The 26,191-nt window shown below is 42.7% G+C and overlaps 1 pseudogene; it reads right to left on the bottom strand.

Annotated features, from left to right (window-relative positions):
- Nucleotides 1-15,293: 15,293 nt before the first annotated feature.
- LOC125524300 lies at nucleotides 15,294-16,429 on the bottom strand (annotated as a pseudogene).
- Nucleotides 16,430-26,191: the final 9,762 nt, after the last annotated feature.

The following is a 26,191-nucleotide window of genomic DNA, read 5'->3' as shown; positions in this document are numbered from 1 at the left end:
AAGGGCATATATTAAAATTGTCCAGCTCTTATTAAATCATCCTTACAAAAATAGAAAGTAACACATATATTTCTGGTTGTATTAGTGTCGTCTTCTTTCCACTCTCACCGGCGGCGTATCATGAGAAAAGCTTGGGAAGAACCTTGAAGCCAGGATAACATTGTTCATGCAGGCTCGAGGAAGTCGCCGTTGCGAGCCAGAAGATGTCGTCAACAATAAACTGGGGGTTTGATCGAAGTGGGGGTGGTTGGACAACCATCCTAGATATGTCTAGATAGAACCAGGGAGGCCTAACCTCGCTAGCTTCCCGACAAAACCGAAGTTGGTTGTGCTTCAAGAGGAAGCCAGAAGTCAGAAGGCCTATGTTGGTTTGGTATACTCTATGAAGTGATGGTACTTGTACGAGAGGAGTGAGTGGCATGGCTCTAATAGCTAAACGAGTGCATGAATGCATTCAAGATAACAGACACGCTTTAACTGAGGCTACTGCACGAGGAAGAAGAAGCCAAGTGGCAGATAGTGCTAGGTATCCAGTAACTGGACCAGGCGCATGTATGTGGAAGATCATGCTTTTGTGAAAAGTTGAAGTGAGATACGAAAGAGCTGTGGAGCTCGACGGCTTCATCCACTTGAGCAAAACAACGCATGGGGAAAACGATACAAAGTTTGAGCACACACCTAGCTATCGCCTATCGGCCGGAGATCCATATATATCATGCGCATTGAGGTAATCTTAATAGTTTATCACTAATTAAGATATACATGCCTGATCTACCCATCCATTCATAGTTAGTGCAATGACTCGCTGTCAAGGACTATATATCATCGATTTAGCTTACATGGCAAAGAAAAGGGAAAAGATAAAGGGATAGAAAGTACCGTCTTTCAACACCAACCGCTTGCTTCATAGAAATTAGATGCTTTGCTTGTCTGAATTTTACCCAAGTGGGTTTCTCTTACTGCCCCAGGGCTTGTAATAAAGTAGCTGATGCTTTAGCGTCGTTTGGTGTAGATATGGGTCTTGAATCCCCAGCCGTATGGCCAGATCAAGCTCCTGACTTTGTGCACGGATAATGGATTTGTTGCCAGTGACATCGCTGAGCTGTTTGGTTAATGGAAACAATGTTTTTCGTCTAAAAAAAAGCCGCTTGCTTTGCGGGATGGGAGAGATCTGGTATCTTAAAGAAAAAACTTGACTAATTATTCCCAGCTCCCACAAGAAAAACAAATTAACTAATTTGCAGAATTGCTTTGTGGTACACATATGCATAGTTGACCACTAGGATTGGTGAGTAAAGTTACCCTGATTGGTGAGTAAAGTTACACATATGCATATTATCCTTGATAGTTGTGTGGAAAAAGTAAATGCAAATAACCATGACAAAGATGGATGTTTCACCAACGTTGGGTATGCAAATTTGATAAGGAATTCTTTGAGCTCTTTGACTGCACCAAGAAAAAATACGAGCGCAGGCAATTTCATTATAATAGAAATGTACTAAAAAAGATTACATTTGTTGGAAGACTTTGAATCAAAACGCATCCAGATCAATGCTAAGTGGCCGCGTTAGTAGGAAGTAATTAGAGGCCTGCTTCAATCTAATTTTCTTGGTGCAGTACCAAAGTGGAAGTGAAATGCAATAGAGTTATCGAGCTCGTTTCAACTCCATGTACCCACCTAGGTATAGCCTACTGGAGATCTTATTATGCGTGTTGAGGTAATCTAAATATTGTTCACTAAGATATGCATGATCTATCCAGAATTAGTGCGACTGACTCACTATGGAGGATTACATATCTACCCATCTAAAGCATTGTTTAATCCTTCTTGTTAACTTTTTTCGGCTGGTCACCGTTTTCGGCGTTAGACAACAAACAGAAGAAGATGGAGGGAGAGGACCTTGTTTACTCAAATGGCCATTGATGATACTAGTAGCTTGGCCTAATTAATCAGTCGATCAACGTAACAATGTAGATATAGTGCAGGTTATGGAAAGCTTCTATCTCTCTATCTATCTCTGCGGCAACTGGTCATCTATAATCTATAATACTATAATAGTTCATCCCCACTAACCTATTTAACTAAGCATGCAGCCTATCCACATCAGCAACCATTCTTCTATGGACACATCAGCACTAACCCTCCATTTGCTAATCCTTTTGATTTTGCATGCATGCCATTTTTATTCTGCACTCATAATCCTTCAAGCCACCATAATTAAAATCCTGTAGTCGTTTTTGATTAGCCACGGCCCATGGGGTACTGGGGTAGCCCAATAGCGTTGGCTCCACTTTCCTTGGATCCTTGGCTCCCACCTCCCAGTGAGAGCAATTCACGTCTCCACACTAAGGAAAAAAAATCAACAGATTTCTCTGTGTGATTCTCTTCCGCTTCCGTAACCGAGGGATGAGCCAGTCTAAAGTCTAAACAGTTTCCTTCTTCAATTGGTCCGGTTTAATCCCAATCATAAAACCGCACAAGGGGCCGCATGTGGCCATTGGGTTCACCTCTTAATTCCCTGTCTCCTCTCCTCTCCAGATCCATCCATCCATATCTCTCCCATCTTTCTCTCCGCTCAAGCCCTCGACTACATCACGGTGCACCGCGCCTCTGCCCCCACCTCCTTCTGCCGCCCGCCCGCGCCTTGCCGCTAGGTTAGGTCACCCACGAACTACTGACGCACCACGCCGCGCCATCAACCTACGAATCTATGATCGCGGAGAAGTTGCAGATCATGGGAGAGAGGCCACGCTCTGCCTAGAGATGTCATATGTGGTGCCATCTTCTTGCATCGCCTGTGTGGAAATTGGTAGGTGGCCGATTTGGCCTTTCTTTTTGCTCCCGTGGTTTCAAAATTAAGCTCACCTTCTATCCTATTTCTGTTAGTATTTTTTGAATTGTCCTATTTCTATTAGTGAGTTTCGCGATTGACATCTTTGCTGATTCGCTTGGTACAAATCAACCAACAACAGATTGGTCGCCAGAGGCGGAGCTACCTCAAGTTACCGGGATGCACAGGCATTAGGGTCGGAAGAAAATCTTAGTACGGGTTACCATCTCTATAGTGTGTGCAGAAGGTAGTAACAATGACAGTGCATCAGGTGTAAAATTGCAAGAGAAAAACACAACCTCGTAAGCTGTGATAGTGGACAGCAGGTCTGATCGCTGGTGGGCAAGGCAGGTCTCGGCTCTGTACGACTGAAGGCTTGCTAGGCTAATTTGAGAATGAGGGTCACAGCGCGGCAGAACTGGATCCCTGTCAGGCTATAATTGGTACAAGATTGGCACGTTCGTAACCACAAAATTCGTTTGATTTCTCACAAAGTGGCACATGTTTGCGTGGATGCTTCAGCTCTCTATAACCTAGGTGACAGCAAGGCATCACATGGCCAAAGCACGGACGCTGCAGCCTGCACTCAATCCTACAGCGGTCGAGCATCCGTGCAGCGCCGACCTGGTAAGCTCCACCAGCAATCCTTGTCAAAAGACATCACAAAGAACACACCCTAATCATATTAATGATTAGTTAGAAGTTGTTTTTCCGAAGGTGTTTATATTCATACATTTTTTCCTACTTCCCTTCACAAACTTTTCGTGAAGTGGAGAATCCAGTTTATTTAATATTTTAGTGGAAGATTTATTTATTTAGTCTCTGCCAAATACAGGTACATCGGTTTTTTTTTTGCGGGGAAATACAGGTACATCGTTGATCACAAATGGACACATATCTTCCCAAACGAAAAGCAACATCACAAGAAGTCCAACCTCGCACTTTTGAATTTCCGTAACCATCGAGAAGAAAATAGCAGGAGGTTTATTCCCAGGTTACATTTATTATTTTCACTTCATAATTTGATGTCACATCTGGTTACTTTACATGTACTACTATGCTGGATTATAGGTAGGATGAATTATTCTACTACCGTCAACTTTCCCTTACGAGTGGCATCAATAATTGTGAGTGTATTAACTCAGTAAGAACTTGATCGTCCCTTATTTGTTATCATATGGTGGTGTGTCGTTTGTTTTTCTGAATTTTATATGCAAAGAATTTTTAAATACCTTACCGTCAGAGGGATTGAACTAAATATGTTTGCACCCTTGTTAAATTAAGTTGTGTACCAGGGTTGATTTTCTCCAGCTCGGCCCTGTTGATCGCCACTGCTGTACACGCAACCAGAATGTCTACCATGTTGACCGCCAACACCAGTACGCAAGAAGAAACCTTCCCCGGTGGCGGTGAGGAACATGACGAAGTTGTCGGTGCATGAGTGTATCTACGAAGTGAGGCCGGTGGGCTATAGCTTTGTGGTGATCTTTTAGCTGTAACTTCGAAGTTTTCTTCCCTTGCAAAAGAAGTGGAGCTGGTAGCCTACATATTATTTTTGTCAAATAAAAGACATTTGTTCATTGTTTTCCTAATTCTTTTATGAGAATTAATTTACCAAGTAAAACACTAAATTTAGGCAATATGTCCCGCAGCAACGCGCGGGGAATCATCTAGTTTTATATATGATTGATCCCCTGTTATCAGTTAGGTTGTCTCTCCATGCGTGCTTGATTAGTTAGTCAACTAATTGAGTCCATTCCGCTGCTCTAGCCGGCCGGCCTGCATGCTACTCTCACTATGAGTACCTCTCATGCACCAACTTTGACTAGTGCGGATGCATGTTGTCAGATATGCAGGTACCTCACAAGGGATAATTTGGGTTCGAATAAGACTGCAGACACCTAATCCATGGACACAATTTCGTGTCAAATATACCAATGATCACAAGATTGTTAATTTGACCATGACCCGCTGCACCTGCACCACACTAACATGCGTACATGCTCTGGTCCCCAATCTCAAAACCATGGGCATTTCAATCAACCGGTAGCTGACGAACCTTTGGCTACAGAAAAGGTGAATCTTTGAGACTACATAAAGGGCATCCACCCATCATGAAAGCCGGCGGAAGTGCAGAGATATTTAGATCGAGATGCAGATTGTACATAATATCTTCTTCCTATATGATATTATCCCAAAGGTTAGCTAGCCTGCCACCATTGCCAAAAAGTTAGAACCATGATAAGTGTCAAACGTGTGACACGAGTGCATGGCAACTCCAAACGTTTGTGATGCTAAGAATAGTGACGCGAGGATGGCAACTTTATTTGTCAAGCATGACAACTTTCTTTTTAGATGGCAAGTTTCAGTTTTTCTTTTCGGGTGGCAATTTTAGTTTAAAAACGTTAGGGCCAAAGTGTTTCGTATCACATCGTGTGACACTTATCATTTAGGAAAAGTTAAATGTTTCCATGTTGCTCCCGCATATATGTACATAATCCTACTCTATATCTATGTAGATATGCCAATCCTACTGCAAGCACATTCTTTTTTGTCCGCACACATGAGAAAGAAGATTTACTGTTTCGTCGGTTATCCTTGCGGAACACCATGGATCAATGAGTGTTTTGGCGTCAACGTCCAGGTGGTCTTGTGGGGAATAAAAGTCACACGAATCAATGAAGGCCACACAGCTCACAAAATCAACCACGATCTAGTAAAACACACCTAAATTGTACTGCAAGTATTACAGACAGAGACGAACCCACAAGTACTCGACGAAACCAGTAGGGCCACAAGAGAAATGCAAATAAGCATATATTTTTTAGAAAGAGGATGTATCTCCGGCCCCTACATCTGAACAATGCATGCAACTATTTTAGTAATTATTCACAGAAATCTTACAAAGTAATACATTAGTACGCCTAAAGCCACCATCCAGACAACACTTGTTGCTACTCATATCCCCTTTGATGAAGTGGTGCCGAATGTCCGAGCCAAATACCAAACAGACTTTGCACCAAAGCCTAACATCTAACGCCGGATACCCCAGCCTAGCCACATACAGGGACTGGGTCACACACCGGTTCAGCGCACTCGCAGCTATCGAGCTCGTTTCACCTCCAAGAGCAAAACGATACAAAGTGCATGTACCCACCTACGTATAGCCTACCGGAGATCCTATTATGTGTGGTGAGGTAAACTAAATATTTATCACTAATACTATATACATGGTCTATCCAGAGTTAGTGCGACTGACTTACTATCAAGGATTACCTATCTACCTATCTAGAGCATTGTTTAATCCTCATTATTAACTTTTTTCGGCTGGTCACCATTTTCGGCGTTAGATGACAAAGAGAAGAAGATGGAGGGAGAGGAACATATGCAAGTTGCAATAAAGACCTTTTTGACTCAAATGGCCAATGATGATACTAGTAGCTTGTCTTAATTAATCAGTCGATCAACTTGACGATGTATATATAGTGCAGTTTAAAGAAAGCTTCTATCTCTCTATCTATCTATGGTGCGGCATCTCGTCATGTTATATATGATTGATCCCCTATTATCGGTTAGGTCGTCTCTCCATGTGCTTGATTTGTTAGTCAACAAACTGAGTCCATTTCCACTGCTCTAGCCGGCCAGCCTGCATGCTACTCTCACTATGTGCATCTCTCATGCACCAACTTTCACTAGTGCGGCTGCATGCTATCAGACATGCATGTACGGATGTACCTCACATGGGATTATTTTGGGTCGAACAAGACTGCAGACACCTAATAATCCACGGAAGCAATTTGGTGTCAAAAATCCCAATGATCACAAGATTTTTTAATTTGACCATAACCCACTGCACTTGCACCACACCAATTAACATGCGTATATGCTCTGGTCCCCAAACTCAAAACCATGAACGTTTCAATCACCAGGTAGCTGATGAACCTTTGGCCACAGAAAAGGTGAATCTTTGAGACTAGACGGTACACATAAAGGGCATCCACCCATCATGAAAGCCGGCGGAAGTGCACAGATATTTAGATCAAGATGCAGAGTTTACATAATATCTTTTTCCTATATGATATTATCCCAAACGTTAGCTAGCCTGCCACCTGTGCCAAAAAGTTAGAACCCTGGTAAGTGTCACACGTATGGCACGAGCGCATGACAACTCTGGACGTTTTTTATGGTAAGTTTAGTGACGTGAGGGAACTTTAGTTGTCGGGCATGACAACTTTCTTTTCAGATGGCAAGTTTCAGTTTTATTTTCGGGTGGCAACTTTAGTTGTAGAAAACGTTAGGTCCGAAGTGCTTCATGCCACACGTGTGACACTTATTGTTTGGGAAAAGTTAAACATTTCCATATTGCTCCCGTATGTATGCACGTCATCCCAATCTACATCTATGTAGACATGCCAATCCAACTGCAAGCACATTGTTTTTTCTTTGCGCACATGAGAAAGAAGATTTACTGTTTCCTCGGTTGTCCTCGGCAGTGTCGGCACTGAGGAGGAACACCATGGATCAATGAGTGTTTTGGCGTCAACGTCCCGGTTGTCTTGTGGGGAATAAAAGTCACACGGATCAATCAAGGTCACACAACTCACAAAATCAACCACGATCTAGTAAAACAGTCACCTAAATTGTACTGCAGGTATTACAGACGGAGACGGACCCACAAGTCCTCGACGAGACCAGTAGGGCCACAAGAGAAATGCAAATAAGCATATGAAGAGAATCATCACTTTTTGTCATCATTAAAAACAGTCCGCGTACATCTCCGCGTCGTGTGGCAAAAGTAGAGGATCAGCTGTTAATTTTCAACAAGTGTCGTGATAGTTGGCTCTCGATCAACAAACCCAATCATATCGGCTATACATCACTAGTCATCAACCCATGCATCTGCACGGGCTAGCACTTCTTATATTAAATGCAACAAAGTGGGTACCTATTACAAATGTTGGATAATAATATAAAAATATTATAATTGATTGTTATTATTATATTGGTAGACAACATGTTTACGAATTCAGAACTTCACTAGTGCAGAACCGGGCAATAGCACCGGTTCGTAAGGCCCTTTAGTGCCGGTTCGGTAACCGACACTAAAGTGTGGACACTAAAGCCCCCCCCCCCCCCCCCCTTTAGTACCGATTCAGCACTAACCGGTGCTAAAGGGAAACTACGTGGCACGAGGCGCGCCATGGTCTGGGGGACCTTTAGTCCCGGTTGGTAAGTGTTTTTTTATTTTTATTTTTGAAATAAAGCAAAAACAGCCCGCCTACTGGGCCGACACAGCCTGCATACGACTAGAAATCCAATCTCTAGTTGGGCCAGGATGTAGGCCCGTACGGCCCAGTAGGCCCCACAGGGCAGAAGACTTGCAATAGGCCCACAAAGGCCTACTTAGAGAGGAGCTCGACATGGTAGCTGCGGTGGGGCTTATAAACCGGTACGAGCTCCTCTCAACTAGCGAGGTGGGACTAAACATTGTGCACTGCGGGTGGCAGCGCACCACCTTTAGTACCGGTTGGTGGCTCCAACCGGTACTAAAGACCCCCCCCCCCTTTAGTACCGGTTGGAGCCACCAACCCGTACTAAAGGCCACCACCTTTTTAGTACCGGTTCATGGCACGAACCGGTACTAAAGGTTCGCCACGAACCGGTACTAATGAGCGCCGCCCGCCTGGCCGTTGGAACCGGCACTAATGATCATATTAGTGTCGGCTCAATTACAAACCGGGACTAATGAGTTTTACATTAGACCTTTTTCTACTAATGCTTGTTGCATGTATCGTGTATTTGTTACATATAAGTTTCCAATAGGTATATAATCAAGTTCCCTGTTGTTGAAACTTAAACCCATTCGCTACCTGAAAAACATAAATCTTTGTTTTTGCCTCAGAATTAGGATCGAATCTTATCTTAAAACCACATCAGGGATTACATTTTATATGTGTACAACATTTAAGCAGAAGTCTTCCCTCGGGAACATTGGATTGCACCTAGTTTTATTTGATTATTAAAGAATTTGTCTCTATATAAAACGATGAAACAATGGACATAAATGGTTTTCTATCAACATATGTGAAACTGTAGCAAAAAATACATGTAAGAGATTCTATTTTCTCATACCATTATGAGCCATACATTATTCAGATTTTAAGTTGTGGTCTTAACCTATATATTCTTACAAAATTTCTTCTATGAATAACATATAGTAGGGGAACTGTGTGATAGATTATTCGGATTTAAGTTGTGCATACCCAAAAAATCTTAAAGAATTTATTTTATGATTGTGCATGTTTTCTTAATACTTTCTATTCCTACAATCATGTGTTTATATGAGATCTTCATGGCGAATGATATATCAAGATTTTTTTTGGTTACTGTAGTAATTACGGAGTTTTGAAGATGTGTTAATGGGTATAATTTTTTATTACTGATAGGGCCAAAACAAAAACATGCATAGACATACCGTAGTAATTACGCAGGTAATTCTTATTAGCAATCCACACCATGCGATGAATATCATGTGAATTGGTCTAATTCATCAATCGCAAGCATGCCATTCAAAGTAAATAATCAATGCAAGAACTGATTTAGCCTCTAGCGGCAAACAGGAGGAGCTCCTCAAGCCAATCGGTACACGCCATCACTTCATGATTAGCCAGCAGGAGCCGGCCACCATGTAGAGGAGTCCATTGTGATTTTGATTGGCAAAATATTGTTTTTTGAATACGCAGAATATTTTATTGATGGAAGCTTTTATGAGCAATCAGCAGGGTCATGTGGATTTATTTCTTTTTTTTTTTACTTTTATGGATGGAGGCTTTCCCTTTTTTCTGGACGTGGGACTTTCCTTTTTACTATTCGATTGAGGGAACGGATGATTTATTGTGTCCAAAATTTAAAAAGTGGCCGCGCGCTAATTGGAGAGAACGAGCGGCCGGGCTTTCTTGCCATGCATGAGTTGTATTTTTGTCTGTTAGTGCATGCTGTTATCAGTATTTAATGTGTTCACAGTGGTTAGTCCAATTTGAAAGAAACAGCTTCACGTACAATTATTTTGGTTTTCCGAATTTTTAAAAAGCTATATCTTTCAAACCGCGCGTTGGAATTCAGATCCGTCTTCACTGTTGAATTCTTTGCGACGAGATCTTTGAAACTAGATGACCCATGAGTATGTTTCGACGAAATTTTTTTGATGCCAACTTTGGCGCTATATTGTGCAACTTCAGTACTACTTTGTGCAAGTTTAGTACTGCATGGTGCATTTTTTTTCAAACCCAGTTTTTTGGAGCTGCATCCACAGTAGTTGTAGTTGCACACATAGTAGTCCTAGTTGGCACATGCATGGCCACGGAGTTGCATAATCTGGTCCGCATAGTCGCATATGAATTGTCATAGCTTGTAATGTAGTCTAGTTACACACACATTGATGTTCAGTTGGCTTGTAACATAGTCTAGTTGCACATACATTGATGTTTAGTTGGCAGGAAGACTAGTTACACACACATATGATTAGTTGGCTTGTAATATAGTCTAGTTGCACACACATTGATATTTAGTTGGCAAGACACTAGTTGCACACGCATTGATATTTAGTTGGCAGGACTAGTTACACACACATATACTCGGTTGGCGCGGCAATATATTCTAGTTGCATAATGCAGTACTTTAGTTACACCATATAGCACCAAAGTTGGCAATAAAAAAATTCGTTGAAACAGACCCATGCGTGATCTAATTTCGAAGATCTCGTCACGATGAATCCAAAGGTGAAAACGGATCTGAATTCCAACATGTGGTTTAAAAGATATGACTTTTTAAAGATTTAAGAGGCGAAAATAAATGTGTTTCACAGACTAGTCTGTACGTATTTGTTGTACGCATTTAATGCTAACAAAAACATGCATTAACTGACAAAAAAACACACACTAGGTAATTGTTATTTATAGATTATTAAGAAGCAAAACTTGCAATTTTAGGCCGGCCACTCGCAAAGTGTAGCGAGCAGCCGGCCGCTCGCTAGACCGGTCCTTTATTGTTTTGGACGCGGGTCAACCTTGTCACTTGGACTTGTTTCAGTTTTTTACGGAGAGAACATTAAATGTGCGGGAAAGATGGTAGCTTTCCTTTTTTTCGGGAGGATATCCTTTTTTATTTTAAGAACGTTAAAAGCTGCACGTAATCAGCGGGTCGTTTAAATTTCTTCCCCTTTTATACGTTGGATTTTTTATGGAGAGGCTTTCATTTTTATAAATGAGACGGTCCATTATTTTTTTATTTTGATGCGGGTAATCAGCTGGGCCGTGTAGATTTGGTTCTGTTTTTTATACTGTACATTTTCTGCATGGAGAGAACTTGAATGGTGTGGGCAGATGGAAGATTTCCTGTTTTTGGACGTGAGGCTGTCCTTTTTTTTATTTTCGTGAACATATGAGAACTTTAAAGGTGCGCGTAATCAGCGTGTCGTTTGGATTTACTTTCCTTTTTATGTCGGACATTTATGGAGAGGCTTTCCTTTCTTTTTACGTGCGGCAGTCCTTTTTTATTTGGAGGCTTTATTTGTTTTGTATACTACTAACATTGGATGTGTCACATGGCTCTTTTTTGTGGTATGGGACCATCTACGTTACACAAGTTTTCTTTTCATCCTGAACGTAAATTCTACAATCTAAAGATGTAATTAATTTTGATGATGTGGATTAATGAGAGATATTGAATGATGCCTCCAATTAATAAATATAAGATATAAGGTTTGTCTACGTTTCAGTCGACTAAGACTTGATGAAGTCTCAGTCGACGGACGTAAGCACGTATACAATCAGATGTTACGACTGATCCTCACGTATGTAGTACTACATCGTTTGTCTTTCTGTTTTAGGTGCGTGGCTGGTTTTCTATTTGGGCTGGGTCTGCTCCTGTTGGGTTATGTTTCTTAGCTTGTGTCCTCTTTTTGTCGGGCTTGCTCCCTTACTTGGGCCTTTTGTCTTTTCTACAACAGCAAAATACAGTAGTAAAAGATATATTTGCTACAAAAATTAAAATATATAAAATAGTTCCATGCCACAGAAAAGGTGTACTGTGCATGTGCTTCTTACAGCCAGCAAAACAGTTGCCTTACATACGCCATTAGTGTTTGTTCTGCCAGCTCATGTCATGTTTCAGCTTTTTTCATAGATCCAAAAGAAAACTATGAAAATTATTTTTAAAATGAGAAGCAATCTATAGTGTGAAATTAAAATTGTTTGTGTTTTCATGTATTTAAATGGTCATCCTATATTTGTATCATCTTGTATTTATACAAAAATATTGATCGTGTATTCATAAAAATGTTCATTGTAATTATGAAATGTTCATCACGCATTTATCTGATTTTTACCGCATAATATAGAAGTGTCCATCACGTATTTAAATAAAATAATTATCATGTGTTCTACGGAAATGTTCACCATGTATTTACAAAAAAATGTATTAAATGTAAATCATGAAAAAAAATAAGACAATGATACGATGGTTGGCCCCCTCCTAGTGGCAGCACCCCCGTAAAACACCACCAATTTGCAGTACAGGCAACACTTGCGATTGTATGCCTAGTGGCAAACATAGGCGTGATGGAAGACATCCAATTCCTAATGCGGAAAGACTCACACAGAAATACAAAATAATTAATGTATCTCTAATACTAGTTGCCATACATGCAGCTGCAATCGAGGGCCATAACTACGGTTGCATGCCTAGTGTGAGACATGCATCTCTCCCCCATCTCTCACTGCCCTTCAATAAAACAAAGGTCGCTTTAGTCGGATGGGTAGGCATGCAATTGTAATTGGTGGTGATACTTGCGGTTGCATGCTAGTACCAGACATGAAACTGCCCCCTTCTGCACCGCCCCTCGGCAAACAAAGGTGAGTTGCAGTTGGGTGGGTAGACATGCAGCTGCAGCTAGGCGTCACAATTATAGTTGCATGTCTAACATACACTTGCAACTACCCCATCTCATGCCTCCATTTTACAAAACAAAGCCTAGTTGCATCCGCATTAGGGGACATGCAGTTGCAGTCGATGCGCTACACGTGTAGTTGCATGCCTAGTGACAAACATGCAACTCCCCTCTTTCATGCCCCCATCAGACAAAACAAAAGGCCAGTAGCATTTGTTTAGGGGGGCATGCATTTGTAGTTGAGGGCTACACTTATAGTTGCATGTCTAGTGCCAGACATGCAATTGCTCCCACTCCTACCTCCATCTAAGAAAACAAATCTTAGTTGCGGGTGTGATGAAAGACATGCAATTGCAGTTAGGGGGCACACTTGCTATTGCATGCCTAGTGTACATGTGCAACTGCCCCCGTCGTCTCCCACTGTCTTCTAACAAAATGATGTCCAGTTGCGGTCGTGATGGAAGGCATGCAATTGCAGTCTGGCGCGACACTTGCAGTTGCATGCCAAGTGCACGCGTGCAACTGCCCCAGTCCCTCTCCCACCATCCTCCGACAAAAACAAGTTTAATTGTGGGCGTGATGGAAGACATGTAGCTGCAGTGGGGGCGACACTTGCAATTGCATGCCTAGTGTACATGTGCAACTACTCCCCCTCCCGGCGCCTTCCAACAAAACAAAGTTCAGTTGCAGTCATGATGGAAGACATGCAATTGCAGCCGGGGCCCGACACTTGGAGTTGCATGTCTGGTGTACATATGCAACTGCTCCCCCTCTCTCCCACAGCTCCCCAACAAAACAAAGTTCAGTTGCAGCCGTGCTGGATGACATGCAGTTGCAGCTGGGGCTGATACTTGCAGTTGCATGTCTAGTGTACACATGCAACTACAGTTGCGGTAAGGGCGCTACACTTGCAGTTGCATGCCTAGTGTACACATGCAACTGCCTCCCCCTCCCGCCACTCACATACAAAACCAAGTTTTAGTTCTGGTCGAAGGTGGCACATGCAGTTGCATGCCTATTGGAAGACATGCGGCTAACCCTCCCCACAAAACACAACTAAGTTGATGTCGCCTTGAAGGCATGCAGTTGCATTCGAGGGCGACGGTTGCAGTTTGTGCCTTGTGGCAGACATGCAATTGCGCACCCCCACCCCCACCCACAGACACACATGCGATTGCAGTTGCACACCTAGTGGCAGAGATACAACTCGCCACTTCTAATCCCCCAACAAAACACCAGAAGTTACACTTGAAGCCGGCACTCATAGTTTCGCACCTAGTGACAAACATGGGGTACGTATCACATCCCCCCCCCCCCCCCCCCCGGTTTGACATGAGAAAAACCACATCCGGAGGAAGAGAGGGAAAAGGTGGAGGAATACCATGATCCACTACTTTCATACTTCTTCCACACCTAAAACTTGGTAAGCAATGCTTTAATCAAGAAGAATAATTACAATTATAACTTAAAAAGAAGTAGAAAAATAGAAAGAATAAAATGATGCGACAGAAAGACAAAAATGAAAAAACATTATTATTTGAACAAAAAGGGTAATGCGTAATAAATAAAATAATTGATATACTATTATGCTGTATTTCCTAAAAAGAGAGGGAAAATAAAACAAGCAGTAGAAACTAAAAACCAGGAAAAATGATTAAAATAAAAATAGAAACGTGAGGCAAGAAAAACAAAAAAGATGAAAAAAACAATACCAATTTCAGATGCTTCAGTAAACACTGACCGCTCGTACAAGAGCAAAAGATCTGTGTGCATCCCTCGTAACTCCAACGCCGCAAATAGAAAAGAAAGATAAAAGAGCATAGGCCACGAGAGAGGCTTGTCGTATTGATTACTCTCTCACGGAAAAAAAAAAAGTCTACCATCCATTGCATACGGCATGTCCGCGCGTCAACTTTAACAAACATGAAAAATGATACCCTGCACGAATCTTTGCGTCAAGGTCTTATGGCTACCGAATTGACTGAGACCCAACTAATTCATATTCGAGTGAGAATTAGCGAATCATGAAAAAGAAAGCTAGCAAGAGTCACACTATTAGAAAGTAAAAAGGTTTCAAAAGATAAAAGACAAACAAAAAATACAACACACAAGTAAATAGAAAAGAAACAAGAAAATGTGAAAATAAAAATCAGCTTTTTGGCAATAGAAAGAAACAGCTCAGGCCATATGGAACAGAAATGAAAAAGGAAAAGGAAAAGAAAAAAAGTCCACAAGCCGAACACGTTTAAACAGTGAGATTCGCTAGACAAGTTGAAATAAAGCACAGACCAACACGTACCTAAGGCCCAGAGTGAAGAAAAAGAAAGAAAAGAACAAAGCCCAGGTAGAAACGACAATACATGTTCCAGCGACTTGTGCGAGCGACTCGAACGTACAAAAGACAGAAGTTAAAGCGCGAATCTGACGATGGACTCGACTGAGACTTCGCAAAAATTCAGTCGACTGAGTTTTAGCACATCCGTAAGATATAGGACTTTGTGGTTCACAAAAACTTCATACCAGCGATCAAATAAACTTGAATGGCGACCAAGGTACGCTGATGATGAATTGTCTTTCACCCGCGCTCCATCTCCATCACTTGAGCCCCTATCATGTTGTGCTTCAATCAATGGCGAATTGATTCCACTTGAGGGCCAGTTCTTTTAGGCGGCTTAAAAAACAAGCTGCCTCTTCCCATCCTAAAAAATAAGCCGTTTTCTAAAATTTGTTGAGACTTCTAGATTACTAATCCCATAACTAGTTCAGAAACCCCAATGAATGAGGGAGGCGACTTATGAAAAAACTGTTGAGGAGGCGGCTTATGTGACAAAATACATTGGATTGACAATCACCTGGTAGATAAAAAAGAAAGGTGGACGAGTGTACTGAAGGTGCAATAACAGTACGGACTTTTTTGCCTAAAAAGTAGGAGTAACTAACAGAAACAATCGAAAATGTGTAGGATCAAAGCTACAGCAAGAACGTGCTATCCCCACCACCAGCCGGCGCTGCCACCTCGCAGCACCTCCCGCAACCACCACCACAACCATCGTTGGCGCCACCAGCTGCTGAGCTGGTGTGGCGACGATGGGGGTGCGGCAGGAGGGGCATGTGGCGCACGTGCGGAGCCAGGCGTCGACGCAGGCCACGTGGAAGTTGTGGCCGCAGTGCGGGAGCACGCGCACACTCTCTCCGTCGGTGAACTCCGCGAGGCATATCGCGCATTCCAACGGCGACGAGCATGCCGCCACTGATGATGATGATGACTGTGCGCCGGCCGCGGCGAAGGAGACCCTGGGGAGCGCGTCGATGGCCTTCTTCTTGAGGCCCTTCGGGGGTGGGTTGGAGGAGGAAGTGGAGTTGGAGCGTCGGCGTCGGCATGCGCATCGGGAGACAAGGGCGAGGCCGAGGACGCAGACGAGAGCGCAGAGCAGAGACGCCAAGATGATAGCCATGTCCGAGTCGACCGGCGTCACTGGCCCCGTCTGCTGCTGCTCCGGATGAGGCGGCGGCAGCGAGGAAGGCGACGAAGATGGTTCGCCGGGGCCGGCTGTGACGGCCATGCTGCGGTGCAGGAGGGTTGCCGAAGAACGCATGGCGTTGCTGGCGGCTAGGAGCTTCGGCTGGAGCGGTTGTGTGTGTCTGAATTCTGACCGTGCGTGCGATGCGCTGCGCTGCGCGCGCGTCAAGTTTTATAGCGTGGAAGGCCGCCGGTGGTGGAAGGAGCGGCGGCCCCTGGACAGGTAGCACCGGGCCCACATGGTGGTGGCGAGCGCTAGTACGGGTCCATGCATGCCACTCTAGGATATTTGTCCCTCCACGCGTGGCAACTTTGTATGTATTATTATTATCCTTCTGCTTTGGAACAGTAGTAGAATCATGGAAAGCAAACACTAGAAGAAGAATCTAGTGACACTATTTGAGAACAGAGCTTAGCTCAATTGGCAAGGCGCGGGGGTTCGCAGCCAGCCCATTAGAGTTCAAGTCTTGGTTTGGACGCTTAGTGCTCATAGAGTTTTCTTTTATAAAAAATGCCAACAGGCTAGTCTAGTTCGGGTTGGCCTCGTTGTTTTTAGTGACACTGTTTTGCTGAGTGGTACTAATCAGTAGTAAAAGAAATTAGTAACAGTAATTAAACGTCTAATTAGATACCAACCACAGTATGTGTACAAGGATGAGACATGCTTTAGCTCTTTTGGCTGTGTGCTTTGCTCCCAAAGGAAAAACGTTATGGTTCCAGGCACTTTTCTAATTCTAAAGTGAACATTGAAAAGAGGTAGATTCGAATGCTCTTTTGACTAAAAGTCGTCTGGCGACCTTTTTCTTATATTATATTCAGTCTTTATTCACCGTTGGTTACCGTACCCTCAAGCATAAGGGAAAGAAATGGATGAAAATTTTGTTTTGTTACGGGGCTGTGTAAAAATGCCTTGAATGTCTATTCGTGGTCTGAAATGGTGGATCCTATGCACGAATTCTTTATTCAAAGAACAAAAATGTGGAGAAACTAGCATGGTGAAGAAATGACACATATGATTTTGTTTCATGAAACTTTGCCAGAAAAAAATACAAACGAATAATGATCGGACACACAAAAATAGCCATGTAAGCAAAATCAGCAAAATAATTGACTATGGAGTAAGTAATGCATCAAATATTTAGTATTATTTCTTCCCTAGTACCAAACGTGTGGGTAGAGAAGAGGTGGGGGGGGGGGGGGGCACATTGAACATATAAACCTTGCTATGCAACCCGCATAGCTGAGGCACCTGCGAACGCTAGTGATTTTGGGCCGCTCGATCAAATTACTGTTTATGTTTTGACCCTGCTGTCGATTGGTCAGCCATTGGTCCTTGTTCACGCATGTGCTTCATCTGGCAGTGGATGACTACTGGGGCCATTCATCTGTGGGGCCAAAGAAACAGTTGGTGGGTTTCTTTTGGGCTGCATGGTGCACAATCATTGGCGCGGTGAAAACCTAGCCCAATCCCCCCTCCCGTCCTCGAGCCCCGCGAGGCCGCGCCCCTCGTCCTTCTGGCCGCCGCCTCCCCCTTCCTTCGTCCTCGTCCCCGCTCCTTCAGCAAGCCCCTCTTCCCCATGCCGTCGGTCCCCTCCTCTTCTGTGTCTCCCCTCATTGGCCGTTGCCTCATGTCACAGAGGAGTTACAGCCAGGTCGCCGCAGTTGCCCCGTCCGCCTCAGATTTGAAGCAGGAGGACGGAGGCGGCCACCTGCCGCCGGCTCGGACATGGGAGGATAGGGAAGGGGAGGGTGAGCTCATGGCCACATGAGGGGGGGAGGGAGGAAGATGATTCGTGGGCGGGCCTGGTGAGGCCTTCCCCGCCGGCCTCTTCTTCTTCCTCGCGCTGCTGCCATATCCCTTGTCGTCCTCGTCGACTCCTGCATCGCTCTTCTTGGCTGCCACTCCTTGTCAGCCGCATCCTCGCCTAGCTGGAAGAAGCCGACGGAGGCCGACCCTCTGCAGCCACGACATATGATGCAGGTGCTCCTCGCCCCTGGCTCTTGCCCTCCTCCTCTCCCTCCCTCCCTCCCTCTCTCTCTCTCTCTCTCTCTCTCTCTCTCTCTCTTCTCTCCTGGTTTTAGGCATTTCTCAACCATTTGGTATGGTATATGGGAGATCCATTCAATTAATCATTTTATAAGACTACAGATTACTTGTGATGTTCTGCACAATCAACCTGGGAAGTGATAGGGCTGCCTTCCATTTTCTTGCTGGAATGTAGCACTGATATTGTGGTCAGTTCAGGTGATTATAAATTATCCTCATGCTCTTTTTCAGTTTCCTCGGTTATTATTGGCAGCACCCAGGATGTTATGATATCTTGTTCTGATAACAAGCTAGGAATTTTCAGAATAGGATTTTAATCAGTCAATGTTTCTTCATTTCATCTAGAAAATTGGAAGTGTTAGGATCTTTTTAAGTTTTGGGTCTGCTGCCCCAACTCTGTCGTGGCCCAGGCCTAGCCAGGCGACAGCGGACTGCAAAGAAGCCCTGGGAGGAGGACCCCGACTCGGATGACGACCCCGCTTGCTTCTTCGACTTGTGGACCAACTCCACTTATGGCTTATCCAAGGTATCTCATTGTGCAACTTCACTCTCACTGATGTGTCTCGTGCAGGAAAAACGAAGCTACCTAGCACCTGCTCTTATTTTCTTATGCCTATATGGTGTTTGTGCAGATTCTTATTTGTATGTGCCTACATGGAATGCAGATTTCTTATTTATCTGAATGAGTGAGCATTTCATTTAGCTTGTTTCTATCCATGAGTAACAATTTTTTGGAAGCATGGACGTATTTAGCAACTACTTTTCATCTACCCTTTGCTCACTTTCTGATGTGCTAGGAAATATTCACTTCGGCTATCAAGATCCTGTTAGAAACTTTGATAGATCAAAAGTGAAAGGAGTAGTTGCACGCTTATTATTAAGATAAAGGATAGCTCCACAAAAATGGTTTTGGAGGTCTATTTTAGCAAACTCCTCATTTTGGTTCTGAAGTTGTTTTCCCTTTTCAGTTTTCAGTGGAGGATCTGGTTCGGCAGATCAGTTGAACTTGGTCAATGCTGTTGGAGGAAGGAAATATAATGAGGTGTTGACTCAGGAACTGTAGGAAGAAACATGATAGAGTCCAGTAGACGGCTCGTAGAAGGGTTAGTGAATGTTTTATTCTCATTCGTTGGATATAACATTTTGCTCGAGTTTTGAGAATTATATTTGTATGTATGCAGGTTGGAGCTGAAAAAAATATAACATTAGCTTTAGAACAGGTTGCCTATGCTGAAGAAGTCCACATTGACATTTTCACCCCGCTATTGTAGGATTTATGATATGTCTGAAAAAAAGGGAATTTTAGCTTGTCATGTATGTGTATATTTCTTGTTATAGATCTTACCTGCTCAATGAAGTGCAACAAAGCGAACAAATATTATTTATATAGCTATCTGCAATGCACGGTTAGGGTTGTCTCTTTCTACAGGATATTCTTTGTGTGTATATGATCGCAGAAGAAAGAGGATTGAGGAAATGTAGATGCGGCTTTGTGAGCATCTACCGAGGTTGTCAGATAGCACTTCTATCTGAAGTCTTCTGGATTGGAGATGAAGGATGATCAGTTTGGCAACGATGTTTGTTGTTTTATTTTTCTGCTTAGTATTTGTTTCAGATATAAACTATTCTGGTTATGATTTCTACACTGCGTAGTGTTGCTTGGTTATTATGAAATTTAAAGCTAACTTACACACACCTCTTTTCACCATGAACAGATATATATGCACCTGCTTTTGGGTATTAGTATTTCCCTTTCTCTGCTATTAAGAATGTGGCCCTAATATGGAGAAAGACGTCGATCTTCTCTCGAAGACCACAAGGTTGATGTCTTCTGTTGATCAATTTTGCTGACTCAAAATGATACTTCATTCATTTTGTTGTAACGATCACCTTTGCCAGGCCAGTTGTTCTCGAAGGTACTTAACATTGCCACTTATATATATTTATGGTCCATATGTACATAATGCGTTTGTTTTGTGTTGATCGGATTCGATCTTGGTTAAGATTTTTATATTTTGCATTAAATTAGCTGCACCTGTGTATATATATATTACCTCTTATATGCGTTCTTTAGTCTTCTTGCTAGGATCGTTTGTAAACAGTGGCTGAAACAACACCTGATCCAGCTCACAAGGAGTTGTTTTCACTAAAATATAGGACCGGGAAATTGGGGAGGAGGACAATAAATATGCAAAAGGAGAGGTTGATGTCCATCCGAATGCAAAAAGGAGAGGTGCAAATTTGAGGATTAGCTTTTGTGGTTCTCGGTCTACAAGGGAATAAGAGTTCTTGTACTGACCATTGTCTTTTTATGTATGCCAACTTTGCTTTGGTTATTTCCTGGAAGCAATAATGTCTTTCAACCTTCGTTATAATGCCAAGATGCCACTACTGGGCAAAAAGAGACATCTTTATTCACACCTACATTTAGGCACAAGACATGTTCAGCATAAGTCTAGGTGAGGTTTCTTATTCCTGCACACAATATTGCTATTAGGATCCGTTAAAAGGTTACTACAATGCCCACTAAAAGCCACCTCTTGATATACAGATGCACTAGGGTGATTGGAATTCAATAACATGGATTGCCTGTTAAATTAAATAAGTATCTGTGGTCATGGTACATAGACGAGCTAAGAGAATATTTCCTGTTCAAAAATAAGGTGATTGGAACATCAGTTATGATCATCTCTCTCCATAGGATATTCTTTATGTTCTGCGTAAAAATTGATTGATTTTGGGTGAGGTACATGCATGGACTGAAATTTTCTTTTGTAGCATTTGTTCCATGTGAGACAAATAGCATGAACATGGAACAAATGCTTTGGTCAGCTATCTTAAACGTCCTTTTTTTTGTTTCAATGATGCATGACCATAGTGTCACATGAAGCTTTATATTTGATCCTTGCCATACTACTACCATCTCAGAGCGTATGGAACTGATCATTTTTGGGCACAATTTTCTTTATCTTTACATGTTTATTTAGTTCATTTATGTTTCTTTTCCAGTCGCAATGGTGGAGGATATATCCCCGCCATGAATGGATGTGTTTTACACTGAGATGGTGCGGGTCACTGATGAGGCAAGTGGCCGAGGTGAGATCAGGAAGAGATGGCGGCACAAACTTAATTGAAAAGCTCACAGGTAAAAAGGTGTGGTTTGAAGCGTTTTCCAATTTCTGTGGCTTTCCTTGTTAAATGTCTAAAAAGAGATAAGAAAATCATACTGAATGTGGAGCTTCATTTCATCTACATTTATAGCAATGATAATATTAAATTTCTTTTGCGTTAATGGGTTCTCCCTCATCAGAAATTCAGAGTATAGCCTGCAACCACCACACAAAGACTAATATGTCACTTTGGTTGGTTGTTTTTATTCTTCTCTGTTGTACAATAGAAATGAGATATGTGCATCTATTTCCGCCACGTACCGGTCACTCAGTAAGGTCTAACTTCTCGAATGATTTTCATTATTGGATCCAGAGATGTATCGACATCCTCTATTCTTGAAGATCTAAATCTATTTTACATTTGTGTGAAGAACAAAATTTTTGTTGACATTAGTAGCAAAAGATCCTTCTCAATGTTTCATGTGCTTGAGCTGCTCCTTTGAAACATAGCTGTTGAGGTGCTTATATTTTAGTGTGAATTTTTTAATATGGTTTGAAGCTATCATAATTGTCGTATTTTAAGATGAATACAAATTGTCGGAGTTAATATATATCATGACCTGCGGATCATGAACAGCAAGAAACTCCTAGACATGCCAAACAAAGCTAAACATGGATATTGCAAAGAAAGGTATGACATGGTAACCAGCACGGACAACAACAAGATAGTATAATCCTTCAACATGAGAAAAACATAAGATAGGGTCAACAAGCAGATGCTTGCCTTGCTGGTCAACGTCCCGATGGAGCAGCGGATCGAACTCGCAATACCCCTTGTAGCCGTACTCTATTGAAACGACGAAGAAACCTTGGAAAAGAACCAGCCGGAGGAAAATCACTATTAATGAATTTCCAAAATGTGTAGAGTGCATGATTTGTATGAGATGTCATGCAAAAAGTTGAAAATGAAGCTACTGCAATTGGCAATAAAATTTTCTTGGAGTCTTAGAATGCAAGTTATGAATTTTTAGAGATTTCAAGACATTTTGTTAAAGTACATCATCTTTTACACTCACTAAGCTTGATTTTGTTATGGATTTTACAACTTCAGCAGGTTGAGAACTATTCTGTGATTTTCCTCATAAATCAAATGTTAGAGTGAAAACTTTTATACACAGGGAAGTCTAGCCTTAGTCTGACAGTGTGACGAGCAAGTAAATTAAACAATATTGAATATCGCCATCTTTCTTCATAGCAAATCAATCTCTTTTTTCATCTACACGCAGGTCACGGCTAACATAATCAGGCATCAACATCAAGCAACAACCAGCCAGCAGAATGCAGCAAAGCAGCCAACGGCAGCAAGTAGAAAACGACATCAGCAACACGCAGCCAGCAACATGCAGAGACGATTTCTCACCCTTCTATTAGTGCCAAGGTCGGACGAAGCAGAGCAATGAGCTCCTTACAGCGGCAGTGGCGGTCAACATCGAGGAGGAAGTAGGAGGGACCCGTGGTCCAGGGGAGACACGGAGCCCGTCACAGGATGACCACAGCGGCAGCCGACGAAACCGAAGAAGGCGGCCTCGGTCCTGCGTGCTAGCACCCGGAATCACCATTAAAGGGACAACAGGAGCAACAATGGAGCTAGGGGAACTACCTAGGAGCAAGAACGCACCAGAAAAACGAGGTGGTTCACGGCGGCGTCCATCGTGCGTGCATGTTGGAGCCGGAGGCGTGGGTGTCGATCCGGACCGAGGGCTTGTGTACCCCGCCGATTCATGCGGCTAGCGTTGCAACAGCGACTGGTGCCCCCGGCGAGCTGGAAAAGAAAGGGGATCTAGGAAGGAAATGAAGTGAGGAGGGAAGTAGCGGGGCAGAGTAGGAGAAAAGGTGAGGGAGCAGGGGTTTGCCGGCGCGTGTCGCCGCGAGATGGTGATGTGGTCGTGGTGGTTCAGTAGTGGGGCCCTAGGGGCAGCTCTCTTCCACCATGTATGCTGAATGCATTCCATTTGAAACAACATTGAGTGTGTGCTTAATGACAAGAATAAATGCACCTCTATGACTTTCCACTAGGCATTTCATTTCGTCAGGAGCTGCAATATTGTGGCCCGTGTTTATTTATGTGTTGCTAACTTTCTAAGCAGCAATCACACACTGCTTATGCATGTATTGTTGAATTTCCTGGAGCTCTATGCGGTGGGTGCACTGATCCAATTTTCTCCTGTCAAAGTTGGTAAATGAAGCGGTATGTTAAACTTGAAGAGAAGCGTCAATCCACAATAATTTGTCATTCTCTATCTCTACAATGCACATGGCGCCCTCCACAACAAATGAAACATGGAAGCGACATCTCTACAAAAATCAGAGCCAAATCCAGCGACATCATTGCTCGAAAAACACCGTACCTATAAATGCAATATATAGCGCTTGTTATGAACTTTTTTCTTATGTTTGAAGAATATCGGTGTCTAAATATTCTAACTCGCATAGCTTCAAAGCTCGGCTTGCTCTCGCCCTTTGCGCCATTGGCGCAACGGGTCATCTAGTGAGATTGAAAGACACTAGCATGCCTGCATGCTTAAGGGCGTGTTCAGCTTACTATGGATAGGGGATTTGTAGGGAACTTAGAACAATTCCCTGCTGATCCCCTTCAATCCCTGTTGATCCATCGTAAACCGTACATGTCATAAATCGGATTGGTATACTTTATTAGGTGTAAAGGTACCTTTTTTTAAGGTACAAGGTACGATAGAATCTAGCTAGTGATGGTACCATTGTAGGTGAGTGAGTGGTATGGCTGCAGTAACTGAAACATGTGTACACATGTATGCAAGACGAGAGACACATACTTTTAGGGCCTGTTCGGAACACAGGTGTGTAAGACAAAGGAACTGGGATAAATAAAGGAATGGAGAAAGAGAGCTGATGCAAAACATAGGATTGGGAAAATAGAGGAAAGGTATATGAGGAAGTGTTCGGGACATGAGTGGGAAACATCTAGAGTTATAGGCATGGACAATATTTTATTTGGCTAATAGTAACAACACCCTTGTCTGGACTTTTTCTATTCACGATTACCCTGCATCCAGGATGGCAGCCAGAGCTTTACCTCGGGACTCCGCCAAAAAAATGAGGATATGGTGGATTTTTTTCGTCCCTGTGGAATCGGCACAGGACAGGTTGTTTTCCTCTAGTATACCGTTCTTGTTTCCTACGTTCAGAACGCTAGCAAAGGAAAGTATTCCAAAGGATCAGGTTTCCCATGAAATTCCCGCAGAAATCCCACGTACCGAACAGGGCCTTAATCGTGCTTTTGACGCTGCTTCATGAGGAGGAGGAGGAGGAGGCCAAGGCGAGAGACATATTGTATTTAGTGTGTGGAAGATTAGAGAAAAAGAGGCGCACGATTTTAATTCCCTTTTAGACCTGCTTTTGTCCAAAGCGAAAGTGTGATACGAAAGAACTATGGAGCTTGATGGTTCACCCACATGAGCAAGACAACACAGGGGGGAAATGATACAAATTAAGTGTGTGTACCACCTAGCTATCGCCTAAAAACCTAGCTATCACCTATACCGGAGATCCATATATATCATGCGTGCATGATGAGATAATCTATATAGTATACCACTAATTAAGATATACATGCATGATCTTATCATGGATTGTATATCATCGGACTCAGCTTAGGTGGTGAAGAAAAGTTAAAGAAAAGGTATATATAAGTGTGATTTTTAACAACTTCCTCTAGCTTCTACTTGTGTTATCCTAACGAGAACACTTTGACTTTCCACGATTAATTTCCAGCTCGCACAATGAAAACATGGTTTATTAATTTGCCGAACAGATTGCTTTGTGGTACATATATGTGTATATGTGTATATAGAAGTGCCCACCCAAAACTTGGTGCACAAAGCTACGATAGCAGATCGATCGATCGGCCGCTTTTGATTCAAACATTTTTTCCTGGCAGGCCGGTCGCCATTTCCGGCGCAAGCTAGACGGCGATAAAGAGCTAAACAAGATAGAGAGGGTCATGAATGCAAGTTGCAAGACCTTTTGACTCGATTCGTCTCATTGCTACTACATACACATATAATACTAGCTACTAGGCATAATTAATCAGCCCTTCAACTTAACAACGTACATATCGTGCAAATCGGGAGCTATCTATCCATGCACAGCGAGTGATCGTTTATACTATCTGAATCGATCGAGCCCGTGCTATCAGTTAGGCAGTCTCTGCCTACCTGCTTCAGCCGGGGAAGACTAGTGTAGGATCTGCCCTTTAGGTGAGATCATAGGATTAAACCCAAATTTTTATATTCAGGCAATCCGAAAAATTCTTAATATTTTAACAACATACCAGCACAGTGTGTCTACAGCTTCAAAAAAAATCAGCTCAAACCTTGATCTACAGTTAGAGATTCAAATAAGTCAAATTCAACTATGAAAAAGATGAGATGATGAATCTTGGAAGAAGAAAAAAAAGGTGAATCTTTGAGACAAGGCGCTACAAATAAAGCACATCCATCATGGAAAAGTGCACACATATTCAGATAGAAGATTCAGAGTATATATACACATCTTTTTCATGATCTTATCTCCACAATTAGCTAGCCAACTACCTTTGCAAAAAAAGAGCTCCCCGTGCCCATGCTCCTCCACATATATGCCCATCACTACACAGTTTCTCTCGAATATGTATGAGCGAATCAGTGGTGGAAGCACATG

Source organism: Triticum urartu, chromosome 7 (assembly GCF_003073215.2).
Source record: "Triticum urartu cultivar G1812 chromosome 7, Tu2.1, whole genome shotgun sequence".
NCBI lineage: Eukaryota > Viridiplantae > Streptophyta > Magnoliopsida > Poales > Poaceae > Triticum > Triticum urartu.
Note: the sequence above shows the minus strand (reverse complement) of the source record. Positions and strands in the feature narration are given on the sequence as shown.